Source organism: Paramisgurnus dabryanus, chromosome 19 (genome assembly GCF_030506205.2).
Source record: "Paramisgurnus dabryanus chromosome 19, PD_genome_1.1, whole genome shotgun sequence".
Lineage (NCBI taxonomy): Eukaryota > Metazoa > Chordata > Actinopteri > Cypriniformes > Cobitidae > Paramisgurnus > Paramisgurnus dabryanus.
In genome coordinates this window covers 30,580,853-30,607,318 of record NC_133355.1, presented here as the reverse complement: position 1 = coordinate 30,607,318, position 26,466 = coordinate 30,580,853, and the positions used below count along the sequence as shown (strand labels likewise).

General features: G+C 36.5%; 1 protein-coding gene and 1 long non-coding RNA gene across 5 annotated transcripts in view; one reads left to right on the top strand and one right to left on the bottom strand.

Annotated features, from left to right (window-relative positions):
* thrb (thyroid hormone receptor beta) overlaps positions 1-26,466 on the top strand; it is a 136,533-nt gene that overhangs the window by 36,614 nt on the left and 73,453 nt on the right. The window contains exon 2 of one of the 3 annotated variants that reach the window (XM_073812750.1): positions 9,434-9,495. The exons of the other annotated variants lie outside the window; for them this stretch is intronic. The gene's annotated coding sequence lies outside the window, so the exon portion shown is untranslated. The remainder of the gene's footprint in view (positions 1-9,433; positions 9,496-26,466) is intronic. 3 annotated transcript variants of the gene reach the window in all.
* On the bottom strand, positions 1,017-25,298 carry LOC135779985 (uncharacterized). Of its 2 annotated transcripts, XR_010544919.2 has the most exons (5): positions 25,080-25,298; positions 24,091-24,123; positions 6,095-6,307; positions 2,036-2,086; positions 1,017-1,923 (listed from the first exon to the last, which is right to left on the bottom strand). It is a non-coding gene; the product is annotated as an uncharacterized lncRNA (long non-coding RNA). The 2 variants fall into 2 exon arrangements; XR_010544920.2 differs by lacking the exons at positions 1,017-1,923; positions 2,036-2,086 and adding an exon at positions 4,360-4,626.

The following is a 26,466-nucleotide window of genomic DNA, read 5'->3' as shown; positions in this document are numbered from 1 at the left end:
GAAACCGGAAGTAAAGTTCGGACCAGACGCTTATCGCGTCACCGCACGTGCGCCCGATGAAACCGTCTATACAAGCCTAAAAAAAGAAGAACCAAATCTTTTTATGGAAGGTACAAAAGTGATTTAGTTTAGAGCACTGAGAGATTTTCTCTCACATGTGTTTTATTTTTCAGCTGTTTCCAATCTCTTAAGACCTAAATGATCGTGTTTATGAGGATACTTGCAAAAGCGGGCATTTTGATGCAGATGTGTATTTAAGGCCAATAAACCTGCAAAAATGCTCACAAGCTTAATGAACAGCTGACCTGTGGCTTGCATGCTCCTCTCACACAGAAACAGCGCCGGCCGTGCATATATTGTAGCCATATTGTTTGTGTTTCAATGGCTGAAAATCACTTGTTTTTAAACTACAGTGCTTAAATACGTGCAAATGTTACATTTTTGTGACCACACGGACAACAATGTGACGTGATTGCGTAACCTCGATAGATACTGTATGATAGTTCAAAATTCCTACCGGTTTATCGTATCGCCCACGCCTAGTAATGGCATTGGATAGTGCCCTATTTTAAAACTCCAAAAAGTGCAAACGTTTATCAAAAACTAATACATAATTCTTCAATGTCTTCTATATTGAAGCAATGGGTTTTTGTAACATTGGCCAGAGGTTAGCCTTTCACCTGACCTCGACTGTATGTACAGTCGTTGGAAACCGATAATGGTAATTTATAATGTTTTAAATATGATGCTAAATTCTCTAAGTGCATGTGACATGTTTTCTTGTAAATGAGCATTTTTTTGTCAGTTTTTGCTCAGTTAAACAAAGTTTTAAAACAAAGATGATTAGGGATGCATCGAATGGTTGGTAACAAGTTAAAAGACAGAATACATTTTATCAAACAATGAGGTCTTTAATGATGCAATCAAAGAGCAACCAGCACAGAGTAAGATTAAAAAGATTAAAAGATTATTCTCATTTGTAACTATAGTTTTACTACATAGAAAATCCCATGTATTTTCAGTGAGACCAAATAAGTGGTTACTGCAAATAAAACAAAAAATGAACAACTATAAAACAAAAAACTAACTAACTATGCTTACTATAGTTACATCATGCTTCACTTTCTTAACATTGCTTGATAATTTTTACATATCTATCACCATAAAAAAATGTGTTAAAAACAGGAAAGAAGCTTGTGTTCTCTTTTGCTTGTTAAACACACTGCATTCAGGGTTTATGTGTCTATTTAAATGAAATCCATTGTTAAACAAACACACTCGCACAAGTCCGCTTCTACCCCGGATAAACAAACTACATCTATTGTTCCCATGATGTTGGGGAAGCTGAACAAGATTAAATTTCCCTCACAAACAACAACACACGTTTTAGTAATGTTGAATTTGTGTCAGCTCTTGGTTGGTGGGTGAGTGCCCTAGTTACGTCGTGGTGACGTAACTCAAAAAGTTGAGTCGAAATTCCTGGATTGGATTTGTCGCCTCGACGTAACTTTGTACCGTAATCTGCCTGTTGTGGTCATGTTGTGACAACGTAATGGATTAAAAGTTTTGTGTAAGGAACCAGTTTAAAATTTAAATCTTATTTAATATCTTATTTAATATTCTTTGGGAGGACATCTGCAGTACAACTTAATTAACGTATCCTTATTTGCCTACTTTAACTTTACTATTTTAAAGACATTCAATAACAGACTTAGAGATGGAATAATTCATTTTACTGAACATGTGTTTAAAACATTACAAAACATTTAAATGAAGATATGTTTTAAAAAAAAAAACATTTTAATGGCCTCTTTATAACATGAATGAGAATGTCATCTCTTAAATGTGCAGGCGTAGTTTTGTCAGAAGGAGAAGTTGCTTTCCTCTTCAGATAAGTACTTGTTTCCGGTTGCCAGGGTAACGCTGCTCTCAACCGTCACCAGTCCAAAACGCCAAACATGTAAATAAAGACAATACAATAAATTAAGGTTAAAGAACATCTTTTGAACATATTTGTTGTGAAGTAGTGCATCACCTAATAAAGTTATATGTCTTGTTGAAGAACATTCCTGTCGGTACTTTGCACCTAAAAAAAAACATGCTTTTATTACCTTTAGACGAGATTATGTGAGACTATACTGTATATATCATGTTAAAATGCTGTTTTTTAACTTTTAAGCAACTGAAATAAGTTGTTGTGAAACTTTTTGTCTTTGTTTATGTTCTGGCATACAATTATCTGCCCTCACTTGGGCCAGATTTGTTACAGCTCTTTAACTTTTAAAAGCTGACACATCAGTGGAACATCATGGAAATGATTGTAATCTTTGATAGCACTGATCAGATGACTTTAAAGTTTTAACAGTCATGCATCTCTGTCCTGATATTTGCATGGCTTCCATGTGCCGGGGCACACCTCTTATATTAGTGGTTTCACAACCGACTGGCAGTTTCATTAATCTGTTTGGCTTACATAAACCCAAATGCAGATGAGCGTGCTTGATTCACCCACATTGTTGCATCTGTAGATTTGATGTTGGATAACAGCAGTTCAGTAACATTCCATAAAGGTGAACATACTGTGCACCCTGGAGGAATCTGACATCTCTAGTGCTCAATAACACAAGAGCCAGAAACTGTGTCCCTGCCAACAAAGACTAGTACAGAATGAAAACCAAAACAGTGTGGGGGCATGATGAAAACAAAAAGGAATTAATATTGGAGAAGATGTTTGTACTTGTAATGTTGTTTATAAATCAGTTGCAGATTGAAAGCTGCAAAAGTTTGTTTTTGAAATCTTAAAATTAATGTTTGGTAAGGGAATTATAAATCACCCTGAACTTATAAAAGAAGGAAAGCAGTTAAGACAAGCAGTTTTTACTTTTAGGAGGGTACTCATATAACATACTTCCATCATGTATCTTTGTGCTCACAATAAAGTTAAAAGATATCATAGGGGTGCACAGGGGAAAAACTAATGCAGGGTTAGTTATAACACAGACTGTGTTTACATTGTTGCACAAGGTTGAGCGTTTTGTATTTCCGGATTTTTTTCACGTTGTCAAAAAACATTGTAAATGTTTAATGTTTTTCTAGAGAGTTATTGATGAATGAGTGTTTTGGTGGCATGTAAGTACATTTTTTCATCATATGTTTTTTTTTCCAGTTTCTAAGTTGGGTGTGAAAGATACCAAAACCAATGCTATGTCATATTAATCAGTGTCTTGTTGACTAAAACATAGCATTGTTTTAAAATATGTCTGCAGCTCTTAGCAACTTTTTTGGTGGGCTTTAAAATATTTTGACCCAGCGGGGTTAATGGTAACGCTGTGTTAACCCCTCAGCACTTACGATATGAAAACCGCTAACATTAGCGTAATTCTTACCATTGTTTTAAATAGGCTACACACGAATGATTGCTGGCTGCCAACAAAATAAATGTGCCTGTCTTATCAAAAATCATGTGTCAAATTTATTTTTGTTCATATCTTTAATATTGATTGAATAAGATCATGTCAAAGATTGAAATCATAATGAAATGAAAGGCTAAAATCAGACTTTGATGCTCAATATGTCCGAATTTGATTTTTAAAGCTGTAGTATGGTTATTACAGACTGGGTCACATATAAAATCATAATTGTGCTGCTTTTTCTCACATATTTAGACATTTGTATTCATTTATAATTGAACTATTGTTAGAAAAGGGCTGGATGAATTAATATAGTGTGGATACCTGTCTATTATAGACAGATATATAAACAATATCCACTACAAGTATATAGAGACAAAATAGTATTGAAATATTTGCCTGCAAACTTAATTTTTAGCAAGTGTTACAACTAACCCCCTGCCTGTTACAATTAACCCCACCTATGGGGTAAGTTGTAACCTTTGCACTTCTGTCTCATTTGGTGTAATTGTCCAAGAATGATAAGTACTAGAAACAAACTTCAAATGTTCATTTGTAACAGAGATGTGTGTGTCGCTTGTGTAAAAAATAATTAATCAAAAAAGCGTTCGGTTGTGCCTCGCTCTCTCCTACTTAAGGGCAATTTATAGTCGTGCGTAGGTAAATGGACCGATAAACGGCAAGACTCCTATATTAGACTGTGTCAGATTCAGAAAGATGGACTGATTAAACCCGACCACTTGCTGTATGTACATATTGCTTGGTTTCTAATGTTCATCCACTATCTATCTACCTTGTGCAATAACTCCAATTTAAATTTATATACTCAAATCAACCTGCAGCTAGACCGACAATCTACTGTATGAGGCCTGAATAGCATAAAAGTCATAAAACGTTTGAAGCATTAATTCCCACTTGACATAATCAATCTCTCAAGACCCTATGGCAGGTTGTTTGACTTCATTTACCACTGCACAGACTAGGGATGTACATTACCAAAAAATCTAGTAGTCTGCACCAAAACCACAAAAAATTGCACGGTACTTGGGACCAAAGTTGGTACCACAGTGTGTAAAAAAAAGAACAATTAACATTAATTGTTTTATTAAAACATTTCAACATTGTGTCTTTTAAGAGCTTCTGTTTAGGTTGGTTGTGTTAATGTTTGTTGACTTTTCTCCTGACTCTCCTGGTATATATCCTGCTCTGGCATACACTGGCAAAGAGAGCGAGAATAAGGGGGAAATTGTATTAATCAAACATACTTTCTGACAGTGACTTATAAATTAGTGAAGGTGCTAAGGTGCACTTATAAACACATGCACGCGCCCACACACATACTCTGAATGCAAGCAGGATGAAAATATTTATGAAAAACCCTTAAAGGATAAATCCGGTATTTAACACACTTGAGTCTGATTTCTGGTTTGTTTCGAATGAACTACAGTGATGGACACAGAAATTTTGACAATGGGTCGTGTCTTGACTTTCTGACACGTTTAGAAGCGTCTCTTGACTGCTTCAGAATGGAAGTCAATGACCATGCACAAACATGTCCTTAAAACAACACTTAACGTTCATTTTCAAAACTGTGCTACTCACCGAGTGGTGCGTGGTGTTCGTTGATGATTAAAAACAAGTAGCGAAATACAGTTTCTGTCGTGTTTTATTTGGCATTTTGTAAAATTCCATTGACTTCTCTTGAAAGAGTCATTGCTCTTGATATATCACTCCGTCGCCGGGAAACAGAAAAGGGTCTGTTTACATGTGGTTGTAGTTTTTTCGATCGGTTTCTCACAGAAGAATTTTTTTCCATATTTGATGGCTCAGTGATAGGGCTGGGCAAAAAAATTGATTTTTCGATTAATAGTTTTTTTTAAACGTGGTTGATTAAAAATCGATTCTCAAAAAGCAGAATCGATTTTTTTTTTCATATTTATTTCTGCAAACATTGAATGGAGGAATGGAAGCATTTTAGATTTCGCAAGCAAGACGTATTGTGGCTTTTAATTTCTTTTTATTAATAACCCACTTGTAAACTGCTGTTCACTGTTCTTTTTTATTAATATAGTATGTGTATTAAATCTATATTCATTGAGTTGAATCGAGAATCGAGTATAAAAACCTACCTGAGAACCGGAATCAAACATGTTATCGAGAATCGGAATCGAATCGATTTGATAGCTTGTGAATCGAAATCGAATCGATCTGGAACATCTGAATCGATACCCAGCCCTACTCAGTGACCAGCCTTAGGTTTGAAGTTGAGCTCGATTGTGACTGTCTATACGCTAGACATCGAGTTCCATTCAGCGTCGTTGTACGGCAAAGTGTTTGTCGCCATCAAGTGGTCGGGAGTGTGCTAACGCTTCAGACTCAAATATAGAGCGGAAGTATATACGCGATTGTGAGGTATCTGAACAAATAGTTCCACTATAGCAAATAACACCGATTGAAAATATACATTGCGCCGATATATTTGTTTTAATCATCAACGAACACCACGGACCACTTGGTGAGTAGCACATTTTTGTAGTTCATCCAAAACAAACCAGAAATGAGTCTCAAAGTGTTAAATACCGGACTTATCCTTTAACTCACATTCCAATAATTATTTAATCCAGTGACATTAGGGTTTCAGTATAAGATTAAAGTTTTACCATTTGTATATGATTTAAACTTACCTTGAATTGTTTAAAGAGATTGGGGTGTCTGTTTTTCAGAAGCTTTGCCAAATCCTTTGTTTGATAGCGACAAGCTAACCATGTCATCATTTTTAGAAGGGATTCCCTGTGTGCTTAAACTTGGCATTCATCTGGAGCGACCAATACACACACACGCGTATATGCTGTCCCCATCAGTACAGGAAGAGTTTTGCAACCTCGGTACCTCCGGTACTGCAGATAACAAAAGTGCAGAAAAGTGCCACTTTTTAGGGGTGAGTGTGAGGAGTTTCGAGAACTCCAGCTTCAGCACACATGCACACACACTACAACAAAGCCAGAAAATCTTACGCAGCAAGTCAGCCTTATATGTTTGAATCAGTTAAAAAAGTCAATAATCTGACTATAATGTGCTCAGTAAATGTGTGTTTATGAATTAGGGTAAGCATTGAGGTATAAAAATAAAGACATAGCTCAGGTCTCATGCTGCCTTCACCTACTTTAGTTAATGTTTTAAACAATGAATTTAGCATTTTGCAAAAAAATAAACTTTAACTTTGTGGTTTGGTCAAAAAGTAAACTACTATGATCAAGGGCTGCTAAAGCGCAGATACAACAATGGCAGACTCACTCTCACTCAGAGCTGTGTCTATGCAAATAGGGCAGATCATCACCACTGTTGGACGGGGCTTTGCCGTTGAGTGACAACCAAAGACTGTAAAAAAATCTGGACGTAGTGTCTGTGACGTCACCCATAAGTTTGTGGAGAGCTTTTTTGAAGCCAATAGTTTTTTATTTTATTGCATGTTCACTAAACATTACATAAAAGAAAACATACAACATTACATAACATATAACAGGTGGAGACGCATAACAGATCTTACTAAATTAATATACATAGCTTACACAGAGAAAAATAAAAATAATAATAATAAAAGAAAAAAAGAAGAAAAAAAAGAATAAGAATGATACATTTGCATTACAAAGCCACACAAACTAAATCATCATAAATTGAAGCCAATAGTTGGCAGAGCCTGCTGTCGCCAGCGCATCACCATGCATCAACCGCGGATAACCATAAATGGTTAAAAAGGCAGTACGTGGTTGAAGCTGAGGTTGCTGGTTGCTGAAACCACACCCACCTAGCTCGATAGTACTGACAGCATTTGCAGTTCATCTGTCACTACTTTAAGGCTTAATATAATTTAAACGGATGAGTTACAAAATCATTCACTGCCCTCACAGTTGTCATGAAGGGCAAAATTAGCTATACAGACCAAAACTACTTTTTGTACCAAGCTGTAAACATTTTCTGCTGTAAAGTTGGGCATTTAAACATGGGGGTCTATGGGGATTGACTCCCTTTTGGAACCAACCTTTAGCGGCACGTCAATGAATTGCAGTTTAAGTCACTTCCATGTAGGCTTCATGAGAGAGTTTGAAAGATTACCCCTTAGTAACAGCATCAACGGCAGAATCTTGATCTGTGTATTTCACCACAGGGGTTTTGAATTATGCTAATTATTTTAAAAGAAGTAAGGAGATTTTTACCATTATAGACTGGTTGTTTACACACACTGCGAACACATAGTGTTCCATCACATTTAAGTGAATTTGGACCATTGGACCCCTTTTACCAAATGCTTTCGTCACCTATTATACGTTCATCAAATACTTTGCCTTCAAATCCCCTTAATCCCAGCCTCAGGCCATTGGTAAAATCTATGAAGAGTTTCATAAATGCTGATTTACCATAAAACATGTCAGATGCACGTTTTGCATCTGAGCTCTTCAAATATTGAAAAACATTTTAAAATTAAGATTTTTGACCCCTTGTATTAAGATATGTCTATAACTTATAATTCTAGTTAGTTTTTTTAATGATTATTATAATAATTATTTTTTTGGTCCTAAATTGGCATTAATTAAAAAAAGCCACTAAAAGAGATTAAATATTATACTCAAAGTAACTTTATGAAACATGTTTCTGTTACAGGTAATTGTTTATTATCAATGTACCATACTAAAGTTCCTTCAGTTTTAGCATAAGGGTGGAGATCTGAAAGGTTAAATAGATACATTGTTTGCTCTGTTAATATTTATTTTATTTTACAGTTGCTTTTGTAAATAAGAAAACTTGAAAAGCAACACAGTGTCCGCTTAATAATAAGCTGGTTGGCTTTAACAAACACTATTTGTAAACAATTTAAAACAGACTAAATTTTAACACACACACAAGCGTACTGCTTTAAAGGTATAGCGGAATATTTTCACAAATTTTTTCAAACGAACAACACTCTACCTCCTCCCGAGAGGGAGCGCCTATTAACGTGTGCACGAGAGGGCATTCTCTTTGCTCTGTTTACAAGTTGCTGCCGGCATGGCTCATACATTGACATGTTTACCGTTTCTGCGCGGTTCGCGACTTGTGCCAGGGCTAGCATCGATAATCATAGCTTACATCAACTTTTACTAGCAGTGATTTTAAATGGATTTCTCCAAATAGCATGACAAACTTTACCTGTTGAGTAGAAACTTCACGACCGAGGCATCAGTGGGAAGCCCAACCTGTGTGAAATATTCTCCCAAAAACACTCTGGTCTTGTTTCTTTCTTCAGAGGCCTTTCTCTTCTTGTCATACGATTCGTAAACACTTTTTCTCTTGCGACCCTCAGACATTTTGAAAAAAATACGGTGAGAGAGCGAGTTTCAATAAATGGCTGAAACCGTAGCCCACCACACATATACACCTGAAAGTGCGCATGCGCAGAAAGTGAACCTAGGGACGAGCACGTAAAATCTTCCGCTATACCTTTAAGTTTCACATCAGATGTTGATAAACAATGCTTTCAAAAAATCTTAAGTACTGCACACATATGCGCTATTAATGAGCACTGTTTATTGGTAATGAAAACAATCAAAATGAGCATCCATAGCAGATCTAGGTACATTTTTGTGCTATAAAATCAGATAAATGCAAATGTGCTGCACAAGCCAAGATTGTGTGCTAGCTTGCTGGACGGCCTTCAAGCAAAGAAGGACACAGAGTGAGAGAAAGACACACGAATGAAAAGCTGTCCGCTGCTTTTGGCTCTTTCAGTAATGGCATGAACAAAGTTAAAGGTACAGACACACAAACTGTACATTACGCTGTTGTATTTGTGAATTCAGATACACATCTTATTAGGCTTTGCTTTACCATAGCGGTAATGTTGGCGGAGCTTTGTAGCATGCAGAGACTTTGTTGTTTATTTGTGTGTAGGGTTTGGATTGAAGGGAAATATCCAATGACAAGATTTAGGGAAAATTATTAATAGTCATCACCATCTAATCTATTTTGGTGTGCTTGTATCATTTCAGTTCATCTCTGGAGCTTAAGTCTCATGCATCAGACATTGCAGACTGGTGTTCCTAGAAATTAGGTGAATAAACATATTTGTTTTACCAAATACTGTATTTACTCGAAAGCCCTGCTCTTTGCTTTGCTCTACCAGCTGGGCTACAGGAGCACTTTAGATGCACTTTGTTCCCAGTCTTGTGAAGCAACCTGTAAATGTATTTGTGTTTTTCACATAAAAAATATCATTCACATTTACACACTTGAGTCAATTTCATTTAGTTTAATTTGTCATGAAATAACTTTAAAAAGGGGGTATGGTTGGAGGGTATAAAAAGTAAGAGGAGATGGGAGTTCTGCTGACTGCAGAAAGATGGCTATTTTGCACACCGGCAAATGTAAGGGACATGATGGATAGCAATACTGACAGCAGCCGTTGCTAGTAATTAAACTAAAACAGCAGTGTTGACAGTAATATCTTACATAAACATCTGAATACACAGATATAAATAATAATTAACTACTTCGGCCATACCATCACATAGGTGAGATGGTTTAAGCTGCCATCCACAACAAATAAAATCACATACTTGTGATTTTAATCTCCATTTCACGTTGTGCTGCATTAACACCTTGGATGTGCATTTTTTTATTTTTTATAATTCATCGGCCCATTGTCAATTATTCCTTATGCATTGTTAAAGTTATGGTTTTTGTAAGTTTACAAGTCATCATAAAATTTACAGTGAAAATAATGGTGGCTGAAAATAATATGTCTTAAATAGGGATGTCCCGATCAGGTTTTTTTGCCCTCGAGTCCGAGTCCGAGTCATTTGATTTTGAGTATCTGCCGATACCGAGTCCCGATCCGATACTTCTATAATACATAAAAAAAAGAATAAAGAGCGAAAAAACAGAACCAGGATGCTCCTTATGTCATGCCGCACGCATTGCTGTTTCTGTGTGGAGTCAAAAGAGTCTAACTCTGTGCCAGTGCATAACTACAGATGTGTTAAAAATAATGAATATATAGTATATATGTTCAGGGGTTAAATTGGGGTTTGTTTTGTGGGGAGGCTCTGTTGGGAGGGAGGGTTCGAGGGGTAACATGTTTAATCCTGATGACAGCAAAGCCACTGGTGTGTTTCAATGACATTTTGTATCTCTGATAGGATTTTATAACTTTCAGCTTTAAAGCTGTGCCACAGGTTGACCCAAACATTAAAACCTGAACTTTAAATAATGCAAATCTATGAGTCTGACACCCTATATGCATTTGGTGCACATGTCATTATGCACAATTGATCAAACTTTGAATGAAGTTATAAGAATCAACCTCCTTGACTAATTCTAGGCATATGATAGACTACCCAAAAAGACTCAATTAACAAGAAAAACAACATACTGATTCAGCAATATGTCTTATAAATTAGCCATAGAGATTCCCTAAGCTGGTCAGCAGTTAGTTAAACAATCACTATAGTTAGGTTGTAATTTATTTGTATAATCAAAATACATTATTTTATTAAACTATACAATCAGTTGTATCCAGTTATCTAGTTAACATTTTGTAATGAGATGAGTGACATGGCTATACATACTTTAATACTTTGTTTCTAGACTTCTATTAAGTTTTTTCGACATGGGCACCATTCTTACCTCTCTTTCTCTCATCTCTACAGTAATGTCAAATGATCCTGCGCGAATGCGCGTTCTTGAGGTTCTGAGTGAGACGCGGAACTGCGTCTGAGCACATGTTGACAATAACGATCAACGCGTCGTTTAAATGAGCGGTAAAAACGCGGTTTTGTCGTGGGTTCCTTGCACGCACGAGTGTGAAGCCTATGAATGAAAGCACGTCAATGGGCTTGTTCGACTTCATGCGGCGCCGCAACAATCGACAGCCGGGTGACGTCAAACTACCGCGAGAGTGATCTGCGAAATCATACGGAGGAGTTTGCTGCGGAACTTTGACGTCATGCAGCACCACAAGAACCAGCAGCCGGATGAAGTTGAACAAGCCTATTCTCTTCAGTTCACACGCACCAGCGCAGCGCGTACACTGGCGCGGAGCAGAGCGAGAATTTAATGGATTTTAAACCTTGCATATGTATCCGAGTCCTGATCGGGAGGTAACGTCCGATTCCGATCGAGTCTGAAACCACGTGATCGGGGCCGATTTCCGATCACGTGATCGGATCGGGACATCCCTAGTCTTAAATACAAAGCCGATTTATAACAGGCCCGGCTCCACGCGGGGGCCAGAGGGGGGCTGGCCCACCCTGGCCCCACACCACGTTACAGCCAATATTTTGGCAAAAATCTGTAATGTTATACTATATTAACAGAAGTGAAAATAATTCTTAACTCTTTCACCGCCAGCGTTTTTAAAAAAAGTTGCCAGCCAGCGCCAGCGTTTTTCATGATTTTCACCAAAGTTTAATGCCTTCCAGAAAATGTTCTTCTTTAAATATATAAACATACAATATACCAAATAAAAGAACAGACCCTCTGCTTTCAAACAAAAAAAACCGTTTCATCCTACCTTTAGTGGTTCTTTTGCAATCAGCTTTTGAATATGGGTAGGTTTTTGCAAAAACACCATATTTTGAGCAAAAAGCAGAAATAATTCCATTTTTATGACGGACTTTTCATAGAGATCCCATTCAGAGCGATCTTTAAAACAGACACGGACATGCAGCAGCTTGGCATAGGGCAATACTTCCGGTTTTAAAAAGTTGCGGAAGGGCGCCACCTGGTGGATAATAGCGGTATTGCGGAAAGACGGAATATCTCGTCATTGGCGGGGAAGCGTTTTCTCTTAATTGACGAGAAATCTCGTCAATGGCGGGGAAAGAGTTAAGAAAAACAGCATTTTAGATCAAATTTAAATTATATAAACTAGTTTGTTTTGGTTGATGTAAATAGTTATTTTAAAAGAACTGCCAGTTACTTAATTGATACCAAGATCTGTTAAGAGGTCAAAAAAAATTGTGTAAAAATGAAAAAATTAACATGTTAACCATTTTTTATATATATAAGGTTACGTAATAGTTCCAGAATATGTACAAAAAAATATTAAAAATGAAGAAAACACAACAATAACAAACAACCCTAACAATTGTCTTAAATATATGATATTAAAAATATAGACAAGAGATTAAAGCATTAAAGGACCCCCATCCCCCCAATCTGACTGGCCCACCTGGAATATCACTTGGCCCACCTTTCATCTCATATCTGGAGCTGGGCCTGATTCATAATAAGACAAATATATCCATTAACCCTTTTAAACCGGATTTGTAATCGGCGGCACATTTTACCAAGCTCTATTAATGTTACTGTTACTACTTAACAACAATTCAAATTTCTTCTAAAAGTAGACAAAATTTTTGACAATATATTTTTAAATTTCTTGCTTTATGTCAGCCAGTCGCTCTTGTTTTAGTGGAGAGCAGAAGGAGCGATTTAAACAGTGACTTACGGAGTGCATTAAGTTGGAGAACACCACATTTAAGTGAATGCAGTAAAAATGCCTAGAGAACTGGGGTAAAAAAACATAAATGAAAACCTGGTACATTAGTACCACTAAACCGTATTGTTTACAGTTTTTAAATGAAAAGATGTTTGTTTACTGTATTTTTACAGCAATTTTCTGGCAACCACAGTTTTTACTGTTAAAAATAGTTTTTTTTACAGGGCCCTAACTGTCAACTTTCCCACAGTCTGACTCTGTTTACATATACAACTTGTTCATCTTTCCTAACTTCAACTTTAGTTCTACTTGTAAACATGGCCTTGTAGACTAGACTACACTTGTAACTCACTTTAAATGCTCTCTCATTTTTAAGTTACCGTATTAAAAAAGCATCTGCTAAATGAATAAAGGGATGTGGAAATAAAAAAAATAAAAAGCAGAGAATAGCAGGCCAGCACATTACATAACCACTCTGATATCTACATTCAGTCAGCTGTTATAGGACAGAAAGAAAAACATGATTCAAATCCAGGCCTTTTGGGGTAAGAGTGAATCACATGACACACAGCCTCAAAAACAACTTGATCCTATGTACAATTATAAAACGGCATTATTATGTAGATACACAATACACAATTTTCTTTATCACCTGTTCAAGGAGTCACACTATTTGCTGAATTTCACTCATAATGTAAGAATATGTTTATGAAACAAATGACATAGTTGTTATTCCCTTTTTACAACTGTAAATGTATGCTATGAATTACAGATCTTTGCTGGATACAAACATGAAGCACAGGTTTGCTGCGTACTCGGTATAAGGGCTGTGCAATACATTTTTTTTTTAATTTCAGTTTTTTATTCAAACCATTACAAAAACAAGATAATGGGGGTAAAACAATTATTGTTTGACAGTTATTAAAATGCATGCTGCTGGACAGATGCGTTTTTAAAGCACTTCGAAAGGACCACTGCTTTGACACGTGTAGCCTATTGCAAACACTTACTTAACACTTACTTAATTTTTCCTGATCCCATTTTTCAAACTTTAGTTAGTGTGTAATGTTGCTGTTAGAGCATAAACAATACCTGTAAAATGATAAAGCTCAAAGTTCACTACTAGGTGATATATTTTCTTTAACAGAATTCCCCTTTCAAAGCCTACAGCGAACGGCCGGTTTGGACTACAGTCCTCTATTTCCTGCTTTAATGACATCACTAGAACAGTTTTTTGACTAAACTCCGCCCACCTAAATACGTCAGTCATCAGCTTTGGCTCAAACGGCTCTGCTGAGCTGCTGTCGAATCACAACACACTAAACAAACTACACAATCAGAACTCTTTACGTATTTCTGAAGGAGTGACTTCATAGGACAAGGAAGTTGTTTTTAGGACAATGAAAACAGCAGTATACAGATAAGTAGGGTTGGGTACCGAAAATCGGTGCCAATAGGGAATCGGTTCTAACGTAAACGGTAGTAACCAGACCGAATACGAATGAAAAATTCGGTGCCTGATTTCGGTTCCTGACTTTTCTTTATCGCCACCTGGTGTTCCGATATGAAGACTTCAGATGCGAAAGCCTCTAAAATGCCATCTGAGATTTTCTTCTCAAATTATTATTTTTATCAAGCTTGTATGTTTATGTTCAGTTATTTCACTTTAATGTCAATGAAAATTACATATTAATTGTCTTTAAAGTGAAATTACTGACCAAAATATATGAGCTTGATCAAAATGCCCATTTTAGAAGAAAATCTTAGATGGCATATATATATATATATATATATATATATATATATATTTTTTTTTATTATTATAAAAAAAGTTTCAGTAAATAAAAGTTGTTTTTTTTGACAACGTGTGTGCCTTTTTTTTCTAAAGTACCGATATAAGAACCGTTTAAAAACCGGAACCGTAAAAAAATACCGAGCAGGTACTGGTATCGAATAAAACCCAACCGATACCCAACCCTACAGATAAGTAAATTGTGTGAGAAATAATGTGTGTTTTTTAACACGTGAAACATGAACACATGTTATATTGCGCACTGTCACAATCAAAGCTTCAAAAACACAGAAAGAACGGGACCTTTAATAAAAGGCTAAAGTGACAGTAATCGTGTATAATAATTTTGATTATGATTTCGTTCATAATCGAGCAGCCCTACTCAATATATAAAAATAAATTGTATATACAAATAGCATTTGAGATGCTACATCATTCATTAATGTATTCCTGCAAATCCTGCATTATATTGTGACAGCAACATGTGTCAGAAATAGTTGCCAGATGTGTTGGAAAATTTAACATAAATGTCTTTCGCAAACTTTTTACTAATATATCCATCTAATCCACAGCCTGATGTTCTTCTTTCTTTCTGACTCTTCACAAGAGGGGGAATAATTGCAGTGTGTGGGGTTTAATGTGACTTTGACCTGGAAATTCAGATATGATGTCTGGATTGTGTTTACATTAAACTGAGATCCAATCACAATGCGTCCTCGACTACCTCTGCTCTGTAACAGGTTGAATAACACTGTGCTCACAAACACGTTTACACTTGTCTGTTCAGTATGTATATGTGGACAACTTCTGGATACAGATCGCATGCCAAATGAGGCCTGAAACAGTTTGGGTCTGGTTTAAAAAGATACTTCAGTCCCTCATATCTAGCATTCAGATTAATCAGGATATACAGAGCGGCAGATGCTACATCTGGTGTTTAGGAATAATGGTACGTGTTCTAACTTCTTTTAAATGCCTCACTGTGAGTAGGCCCTCCATGTTTCTGAATGAAGAATAGATGTTGATGCACAACTGTTATTGGTACGTGTCTGGCAAAAGCTGCATTGGCAGTTAGTATCCTCTGCACATTGTGTGAATTTTCTACAGAATACCCAGAAGACCTAGTATATTAAGATGTGATTCATCCCCCAATCCGCTTGAGTTGAGTGTGATGGATCTGTTTCTTAAGTCATTGTTTGAATGGACTGCACTTTCACAAATTTAAAAAAGATATGTTACATAACCTTTTAATTCATGAGATTACAACTGGACAAAGGATTATTACTGGTACTTTACTAGTATTCTCTTATTTCAGCATGTGTTTGTGTCTAAGGTCTTTGTTATTATAATACTGTATGATACTGCTTAAACATATCATTGTTAAATGGTTGTGTACACACACATACACCTGGTGTCTGCGCATCCATTTATGTTTTGTGTCTTTCACCTGAATGAGATGACACACAACACATGTACTGTACTTCACTGCGCTCTAAAACGTAATCTTGTACTGTCTACTCTATTTCATTAATAAAAGCATAAAGGCCCTGTTACTTGAGACTAGGGCTGTGACGATTACACAAACACACTTGATTCAAATCATCAGTTTATTATTATATGAGTTAATGAGCTGATGAGTTGAATCAGGTGTGTTTGACTAGAGAGACAAAGACAATGTGCAGTGTTGGGGGTCCTTCAGGAGCAGGGTTGGGAAACACTGGCTTAGAGTTTAAAGTTGTCATCTAGATGGCAACGTTTAATCTGTTAAATTTTAAAGAGCACCTATTTCATTGCTAAAAACAACGTTATTTTGAGGATTTGGTATAATACAATGTGTTTGCATCAGTGATGCGCTGGTCAATGTATAAATAACCCGTACCCGACCGACGTTTTCAATTAACCCGCCCGCAACTCAGACCGCAAAAAATATTGTACCCGACCCGCTCCCTGGCATGCCTTTTTTAAAAGTAGTAATTGTTTAAAATAGTTCAGTGGCATCTTTATTTCAAACGACCGGACGGACCGTGGCCCGTTTTTCATAAAAAATATTTTTGGATGACTCGTAACCTACTTCATCAAAGTAGAATATCTGAATCCATCTCAATACAAACATATCGCGTACCAACCTTACCAAAATAAACAGTGCAACGACCCTTTCAGACCCTTTGCCTCCTGCAGCTGTTTCATCTCAGCAGTAAAGTTACCAATGTTAATTTGGGTTTTTGCTCTTGCTGATCCAGGCAGTTTTTGCTGTTGTTTGTTATAAAAGATGTCTTTCGTTTTGTGGCTCCTGTGCAGTTTGTCAATTCAGCAGAAAAGTTTGCCATTTTTGCTGTTTACAGACAGAGGTGAGCGCACGTCAATGCGCTGATGACGTATGGTGTCTGCGTGGACTTGCTTGCGCGGTGGACATTCAAATTACGCTTATGGATTAGGGACAAAAAAGGCAAAGTCCGTTCGGACCGAAATCTATGATTGGTTAAACATTTTTTGGTCCTACGCCTTTCACAGTTGACATAAATTTCTACAAATACATTTAAACAACTTAACATAGTGATTGCTATCAGGATGTGAGGAGACTTTTAACCAGCATAACTAAAAATGTTTCGGGATCAAATGTGTTACCCTACCTTTAACATGTACTTATACACACTTTTTACACCAAAGGAAATGTAAAATCGTAAATTGGACCATTCAGTGTTTCCCATACATTAATTTATTTGTGGTGGCCCACCACAGAATCAACACTGGCCCCCACAAATAGAATTTTCATGATTCCCATTTACATTTTTATTTCACCATTTAAAACAGCTTAATTCGGCTTAAAATATAATTTGATATATAATACAGATCAAATACAGATACAGATCAAAGAGTAGAAGTGAAACATATTTCAGGTGCCAACACTAGATCAAACTCAAACACAACATGATGACGTCACATATATGCTAATAAGCGGGTGACGTCATCACCACCACAGTCTCCTCAAAATCCTGTGGAAAACACTGCCATTGGCGCTCTTTAACTGATGATTATCTTGGAAATGTCATGTTACATGGCAATTTATTATGTTCTTATCTGGGGAATCATGTGTTGTTAAAATTGGAAACTGGATAGTTCGTGCTAAAACTAGTTAATATTTACGTTTTTGTTTCGTTAGAACAAGCGCAACTGATATATTATTTGTTTAGATTACATTTTTTCGAATATATGGCTTTGAGGAACTACTTCTAATTGTCACAGTCTGGCACCACAGGGTGGCAAAGAGGGGCGTGCCCCCCCAATTTTCTTATCAGACATAAATTAAATTGGAAGTCATTACAATTTTGTTAATAACATGTATAACTGAATTCATCCAATGACTGCAACTACTTAATCTCAGGTAAATGGCTTTGGCACACAAATAAAAAAATGAGCTAGCCTACATGAAGATGCAGTGCAACTCAGCCAACTAGGTGGCGTTTTTTTGATGTTTCATAAATGCAACTTACACGAGCTAGTAATGACATTGTCACTATCATCCTCAAAGCGAACAAGGATAGTGTCACTTTGGTTTGCTAAATAATCATGCAAATAACACATGCGCAAACATTAGTTAAAAAAAGTAAATAATCTCCTCACCAAAAAGTTTTGCGTCTGAAAGGGAAACTCCTAAAAATACATTTGCAATAATGTCCGTCAAAAAAAAGAACTAAATCACACCTTTTCAGCACTCATTATCCACTGTGCGTCTTCAGTAAATCCCCACAGTTGTTATATTTAACGCCAAATTAATGGTTTGCGCTGTTGCAAGACGTTAGTAAATCTAACCCATAATTGTGAAAGTCAAACATGAATAGACATAATACAGGCAATAGTATAGGTAACTGTAATAAATACATGAAAATGGAATCTACCCAAGGAATTAAAATGCCCCCCCAGGTTTTGCCATCCTTGGGCCGAACTGTCACAGCGATGTCCTGTATAATAACAAATACACTCTGATTCAGTGATCACACACATCAGATTTATCCATGGGGCGAAGCAGAATGCACATAAAGAAAATTACTCCACAATTAACTGCAATTTAATGTTTCAAACAGAGATGGCGAAGAGAGACAAAAGTTACACATACCTGCTTGTCAATATATTAAATCCAAAAATAAATGGTAGCATTGCTTATTTAGGCTAGTGACATTACTACAATTTTTTTTATTGTAAAATAATTTCAAAACCATCGTTTTTCGATCTTTGTTTGCTTTTTGTTTCAGATCCATAAAAAAGACAATTATGTTGCTTCTAATTTTATCATCAGTCATACGGTCCTGTAAAGCTGGATATAGCGTGGGATAAAGTGAAATATAATGCTTTCTCTTGCTTAGAATAGGATCAGAATATAATGGCTTGTTTTGCTCATAGTCAGCAGTAAGACTTTTCACTTTATGTCAGCGAGCATCAGAGCCAGAAGAATATTGTGTGTCAAAGTTTGCATGTTTGGTCTTGTAGTGTCTTCTCAAATTGTACTCCTTTGTTACAGTGATACACTCGCTGCATATCAAACACCCAGCGTTTTTGGAAAACAATTTAAAACTTGTTTTTTTTTCCATTCACCACAAAACCACCAGTTGTCATTGTTGATCTTTTGCTTCATTAAGGTAGAATGCAACATTTTCAGCATGTTTAGCTCTGTCTGTCAACTATTGCACCAAAGGGAATTAGAAATTGGTTTGCTAAACATTATATTTTTTATTTGCCCGCACTGTTTCTAAAGTTGCAGAGTCTGAATATGACATTACAGAAAGAAAGCGGATTTTACATAATTTTACAGAGGGGCAAAACATTATTGATGGGAGGGCCAAAGGTGGTCTTAGGGGTTCTGTGGCTATAAACTCACTAACAGACAATCAAAATTGTAAAGTTGTCATCAAAAGTGGCGACTAACTGGGAGTTGTGTTGCATTTTGTGGTGACATCTGGAAAGATGATTGAACAGAAAGGACATTACAGTTGGTTGTTTCTTTTTTAGCACCTAGCTACAGTATGTTGTAGGCACATTTGTACTGCTTTGTGTTGGGTGTTGCCCAAAATCTCATCATGCGCTACAACATCAAGCGTATTAAAGGGATAGTTCACAAAAAAGAAGGTTCTGTCATCATTCGTTCACCCTCAAGTTGTTTCAATCCTATATCAATTTCTTTGTCCTGCTGAACTCAAAATGTATAACCAAACAGATCTAGGGCACCATTGACTTCCATAGTATTGGCCAAGTGGATTATGTCTGTGAAGGATGGATGAACTTTTTAGGCTTCAAAGTCAGAAGTTTATCCCTGCTCCCTGTTTGCTACTGTTTTAAAGCTTTAACTCTTTCACCGCCAGCGTTTAAAAAAAAAGTTGCCAGCCAGTGCCAGCGTTTTTCATGATTTTCACCAAAGTTTAATGCCTTCCAGAAAATGTTCTTCTTTAAATATATAAACATACAATATAACAAATGAAATAACAGACCCTCTGCTTTCAAACAAAAAAAAACATTTCATCCTACCTTCAGTGGTTCTTTTGTAATCAGCTTTTGAATATGGGTAGGTTTCTGCAAAAACACCACATTTTGAGCAAAAAGCAGAGATAATTCCATTTTTGTGACAGACTTTTTATAGAGATCCCATTCAGAGCGATCTTTAAAACAGACACGGACATGCAGCCGCTTGCCATCGGGGAATACTTCCGGGTTTGCGGGTGGATAATAGCGGTATTGCGGAAAGACGTAAAAACTCGTCATTGCGGGGAAGCGTTTTCTCTTAATTGACGAGATATCTCGTCAATGGCGGTGAAAGAGTTAAAGAGCCAGGACATTTCTCATATAACTCCAATTGTGTTTGCCTGAAAAAAAAGATTATCATATTTATCAAGGATGGATTGAGGGTTGAGTAAATCATGGGGTAATTTTCATTTTTCACCGGAGTTTCCCTTTAAAATGGTTTAGTTCGTTTATAAAATAACAGGGTAGAAATGGTACAACTAATGTACAACCACAGGACAGTTGTAAACTAATGTAAAAATGAAATGGAATAAATTAAAAGTCTTTATTTGTCATTCACATAGTATGCAGTCCTTTACTTGAAGTCACAAAACTTGATGTGGCCCCTTGCATCAAATCGTTTGCCCACCCCTGCTTTAGACAACTCATCAATTAGTTAATTTAGAATTTTTTTTATTTTATTTAATGTTTTATGAAGACAGTTTTACTAGTTTATTCCTTTTGTTTTACAAAGACAATATAGCTCGGTTACAGTATGTGGTGTTATTCTTCTTTTTAGTGTACATGACAATTCTTGTCATGAACAGGCCCACAGGCAGTGCTCAAGTTGCATGTGGTAGCATGTGTTTGGCTTTCTAAGATTATCACTGAGCCACTGTATGCTTCCTGATTCCGAAGAATGTGCTTTTGACGTAATGTTTTTGTGATTTTCTGTCTAATACAATATGGCATACAAGCCATTTCTCAATCGGAAGGCTGCAGCCTCCGGAGGTCGCATTTGTAGGCTGCATACGTCATCATATACAATAATAAAGTTTACCAGTAATTGTATCATAAATTGTTTATGACAGCACACCATGCACCATCAGGTTAACTTCACAAACAGCAGATTCAGACGCTCACCGCACAATTTCTTAGCAATGTCTATGGTATAAATGGAATAATTGACTTTGATTTATTTGAAAATAATAGACACTTTCACTTTATTTGCTGTGTTTTACTAACTTTTTTTGTAACGTCTCCCCAGCCACTTTGCCCTGACACCACTGGTGTCTCCATGGGTGTGTCAAAATACCCCTCACACACTTAAATAGTGCACTGAGGGGTCAGCCATTTTGTAGTGGTGTCCGAAATTACAGTGGATTTTATGTGCGTTCATGTTTTATAGTACTGTAATTACCATAATTACAGTGTGTAAAAACATTAACATCCTCCTAGATTTTGAAATTACAGCTTGTGGACTTGGAGTTTTCTCAGAGATGCAGCTTGTACCACGTGACCGCCGCAACCTTACACGGAAACACTTCCTGTTATTATGTTATTGTTACCTGACACAGTGCTGTGATTGTTTCAGCGTCTAGTCTATGCAGCCTATTTTATGTCTTTGTCTCAAACTACTGATTCACATGTTCAACTGTGATTGGTTACATGTTTGTGAATTAGGAAACAGAGTTGATTTCAAACTGCGGTTTTGAGAGTCTCTTTGGAAAACTCACATTTTATGAAGAAATTACTCCGCAATGGTTGAATGTTGAATAATGAATTTACACATAGTTTGTCTTAAAGCATATTAAAAACACAGACACAGATAAAAACATCAACAACAAAATAACTTTTTCATCACAGGGGGACTTTCAGATTTTACATTAAATTCCTGGATAAACAAGAGCTTGAGGCTCAAGAGCGTAGCTTATGATTTAGGCAATACATCACATGTGACATGTTCAGATTGAATTTTAAATTGTTGTTGTTGGTCTTCATTTGATTTTAATTGCGTTCCATGCAAATACAGGCATTGACAAACAGCAAGTGGCTTTTAAAGGGGACACATCAAGGGAAAATCTGACTTTTTCATGTTTAAGTGCTATTATTGGGATCCCAGTGCTTCTATCAATCTAGAAAATATGAAAATGAACAATCCAGTAACTTAGCTTTGGTAAACCATTCTCTGCATGCATGTGAAAAAATAAGTCAATGAAATTGGGCTCCCCTTGTGATGTCAAAAGGGGATAATTCCGCCCCTTAATCTGCACTGTCCAACCACGGCACTGATATTTAGTGCAGAGTTAAACATTTGATTCTTACCGTTTTGGAATCCATTCAGCCGATCTCTGGGTCTGGCGCTAGCACTTTTAACATAGCTTAGCATAATCCATTGAATCTGATTAGACCATTAGCATCACGCTAAAAATAACCAAAGAGTTTCTATATTTTTCCTATTTAAAACTTGACTCTTCTGTAGTTACATTGTGTACTAAGACCGACAGAAAATTCAAAGTTGCGATTTTCTAGGCAGATATGCTAGGAACTATACTTCCATTCTGGCGTAATAATCAGTGACTTTTCTGCCATAACATGGCTGCAGCAGGCGTAGTGATATTACGCAGCGCCTGAAAATAGTTCCCTGCCATTGAAAGTAACCAAGGGGAGTATTTTCGGGCACTGCGTAATATCACAACACCTGCTGCAGCCATGTAACGGCAGCAAAATTCTTGATTATTACGCCAGTTTGAGAGTATAGTTCCTAGCATATCTGCCTAGAAAATCGCAACTTTGAATTTTCTGTCGGTCTTAGTACACAATGTAACTACAGAAGGGTCAAGTTTTAAATAGGAAAAATATAGAAACTCTTTGGTTATATTTTTAGCGCGATGCTAATGATCTAATCAGATTCAATGGATTGTGCTAAGGTAATTTAAAAGTGGTAGCGCCAGACCCGGAGATCGGATGAATGGATTCCAAAATGGTAAGATTAAAATGATTAACTCTAGGGGAGCTGGAAAATGAGCATATTTTCAAAAAAGTGGAGTGTCCCTTTAAAAGGACTCAGCCATTTTTGCGCACACCTACAAAGTGGCAATTTTTACTTTAATAATTTTAATGTTATAATAAATTAATTATCTATATGGTATTTTGAGCTTGAACTTCATACGTACTCGGAGGACACCAAAGAAAAGTCTTGTAAAATGTCCCCATTAAAATAATCTTGTTGTCTATCTTCATGACCTTAATACATTTGTTTTAATATTCATTCTTTCTACTTCATTCTCTTTTGGTAACTGGCAAATTTTTATTTCACCAACGTTGCAGCCAAAAGCATTAGTCAGGGTGTAATCGGCCTTGACATCTTTACACCTTGGCTTTTGACCGAAACGTCAGTGAAATAAAATTTGTGCAAGTATGCGATCATATCGCCTTTTTATAATTTCATTATCTTTTGATCTGCACTTCGTATGATATCATTTGCTTTAACGCTTTATTAAAGAACCATGCATCACACATGTCTGCAGTTGTCCTGATCTGCCCTCTTTTACCCAGCATGCAATCCGCATATGTGAGCCTCTGCAAAGCAGCCAAACTTTCTCCTACACAGATGTTCCCTCTCTCATTAAACACTGTTTCATCTTTGATTTCACTTGCTGTCAGTTTGAGAGAGTTTTTATGCTATTTGGCCACATACAGTGACCCCAAAATGTATTTTGCTTAACCCCCTGGGGTCTGACCATTTTAGGACAGTGACACATAACACTGTATTCCTCACAAACTGTGCTACAATTATATGTGCGTAACGTGTGTTTAGGGAAATTATGTTTATGTGTGGTTAGTAAAAAAATAAAATTAAAAGTTGCTGAAATAAGGGCAAAGAACACATACTAAACATTAGTTCACAATCAAAAAAGTACCTTGTAGAAGTATCTTGTAGAGTTGGAAATTTGCTAAAAAAAAGAATGTAAAAACCATTTTACCCACTCATTCATGAAACAATATATTGATTCAACTTTAGTAAGACACTTTTTGTTGTGTAAAGGCAGGGAGGGTCAGTGGTCATATTGATGTGATTTACACCTGGAGATAAAGACCCAACCCCCTAATGCCTCAATAAGTTGTGCTAAAATGAATTTAAGGAGACTTAAAGAGAATTTTTTTTGCTTGTTGTTTAATAACAAAATAGTGTACAATAAAATATAAATAATAAGTATCAAGTGTAAATTTTGTACACATACACTTTAGCAGACATAAGTCCAAAAACTGTGAATGTCTTTCCACTTCATGTTTTGTGCAGTGTTGTAATTTATCAGATGAGAGGGAAACAGCTGTTAGCATATATTGTCCACAGAACTACCACATAAGCTTACTTGCATAACTGATGGGTAAATATTACTATTAGCACTAAATTCAGATAAACTATTATGTACATAAACTCATCTCAGATGAACATCGGCAGTCATTAGTTATATAAAAAGCTGTTTTCAGATGAATGTTTTCAGATGCCCATCGACTGATCGTCTAGCTTCTGTTTTTAGCAATGTGTGTGTTTCTGTAAGCACGTATAAACTATTTAAAAACACATACTCACGGCTCCTCAAGCGTAAACAATAGCGTTGCATGTAAACAATTGCGCAATGCATGGAGTCATATTACAGCACACGCTTAAAATATCCTGTAGTGTAGCCTTACTGAAAGTTGCCATGAAGGATACATGATAGCAAATCTTACTAAACATTACTGTGTCTAAACTGCACTGCATGTACAGAATTACATGCCACGCAAATACACGTCCTCACTTGTAAACAATGGCCGTTTCAAGGCCAACGCATATGCAGGCTAAACAGTGCAAGCATAAGAATATTACATGATAGCAATAATATATGAGTATAATGACTTGCATTACTTGTGGGGAATAATATCATCCTCCAGTCGATCTAGATGCAGCCGAAGTTCCAATGCTTTTCTGAGGTAAAGCTGAACTCTTTCCTACTCATCCTCATTGCCCAGACATAACTAAAGATTTTCCTCACGTGTGTCTATAAAGTTTATCATCCAAACATATGCAGTCAAGTCTTTAAATCTGATAAAACTTTGTTTGGTTGTGTTGTTGATGTTCGAGTGGTCGCCATTGTTTCCAAATGAATAGTGGGTACCGCCTGTGGGCGTGACTTCATTACAGATAATGAGGTCAGCCAGGAAAAACTGTACTCTATTTACAGATTATATAAACAGGCAATATTTATTTTTCGATTAGAATTAGTTTGTTTAAAAGTGGAGATTTCTTTAGATATATGTATTATGTGTGCGTGACGAGTATTCGCAGAGTTTCAATTGGATTTTTGTAACGTTTTTTAAGAGACAGCTGGTGAAGATATCTGCATGCACACCCTGTTTATTTTCTTTATTTGACAAAACCACAAAGATTTGTTGTTATTGTGAAAGTGCACAAATAAAAGTAGACCCTTCACAGTTTCAAATGATGTCTAACACGTAAGTTTATGATTATTAATGATGGATTATTGAAGTTGATTCTGCTTTGATGTCAAGCGGCGTTGTGTTTCTGGACGCCAGGGAGCTAAGTCAAAACCACTGCCAATATGCCTTTGCCCTCACAACACAGCCTCACTCGCTTTCCCTGACTGCAGACATTGTAAAAAAGTGCACTTGATGTGCACACTAGGGCTGCACGATAAATCGCATGCGATAGTCATGCACATCTCGTCAATAATGCCAGTTCTTGATTTGTATTAAATCGCCATCAGCTGCTGTATTCTACAAATGGGCCAAGTTTTATAATAAAAAGGAATATTGATATTTATACTGGCACATAATGCATTATAATTCCACAGCGCTTGTTCTAAAAGACCCCAAAAAGTGTAATAAATGCGGCAGTGCCAGACTGGGACAATAATTCACCTGACTTTGAAACCTGCAGAAGCAGCACCAGTGACATATTGGACTTACATTTAGTCATTGCCTAATAACTTGGCTAGTTATTAGACAATAACTAGCCAAGATCCAAGATGAGTGCTTGCACTGGTAATTTTTAACGACCTGCTCCCACAAACATTTCTGTGAACTCGCTGCGTCTGTGGCCAGGTCTTTTTTTATCCAGATGTCCAGTCAGCCCCTGCCATGGGGTAAGCAAGGTTGAGGACATAATAATTCAGCTACATAAGCAGCACGCAAGCTTAAAGGGATAGTTACTTACATTCATGAGAAACCTGTGTGAGTTTCTTCATTTTATTGAACACAAAAAAAGATATTTTAATAAATGATGGTAACGTCAC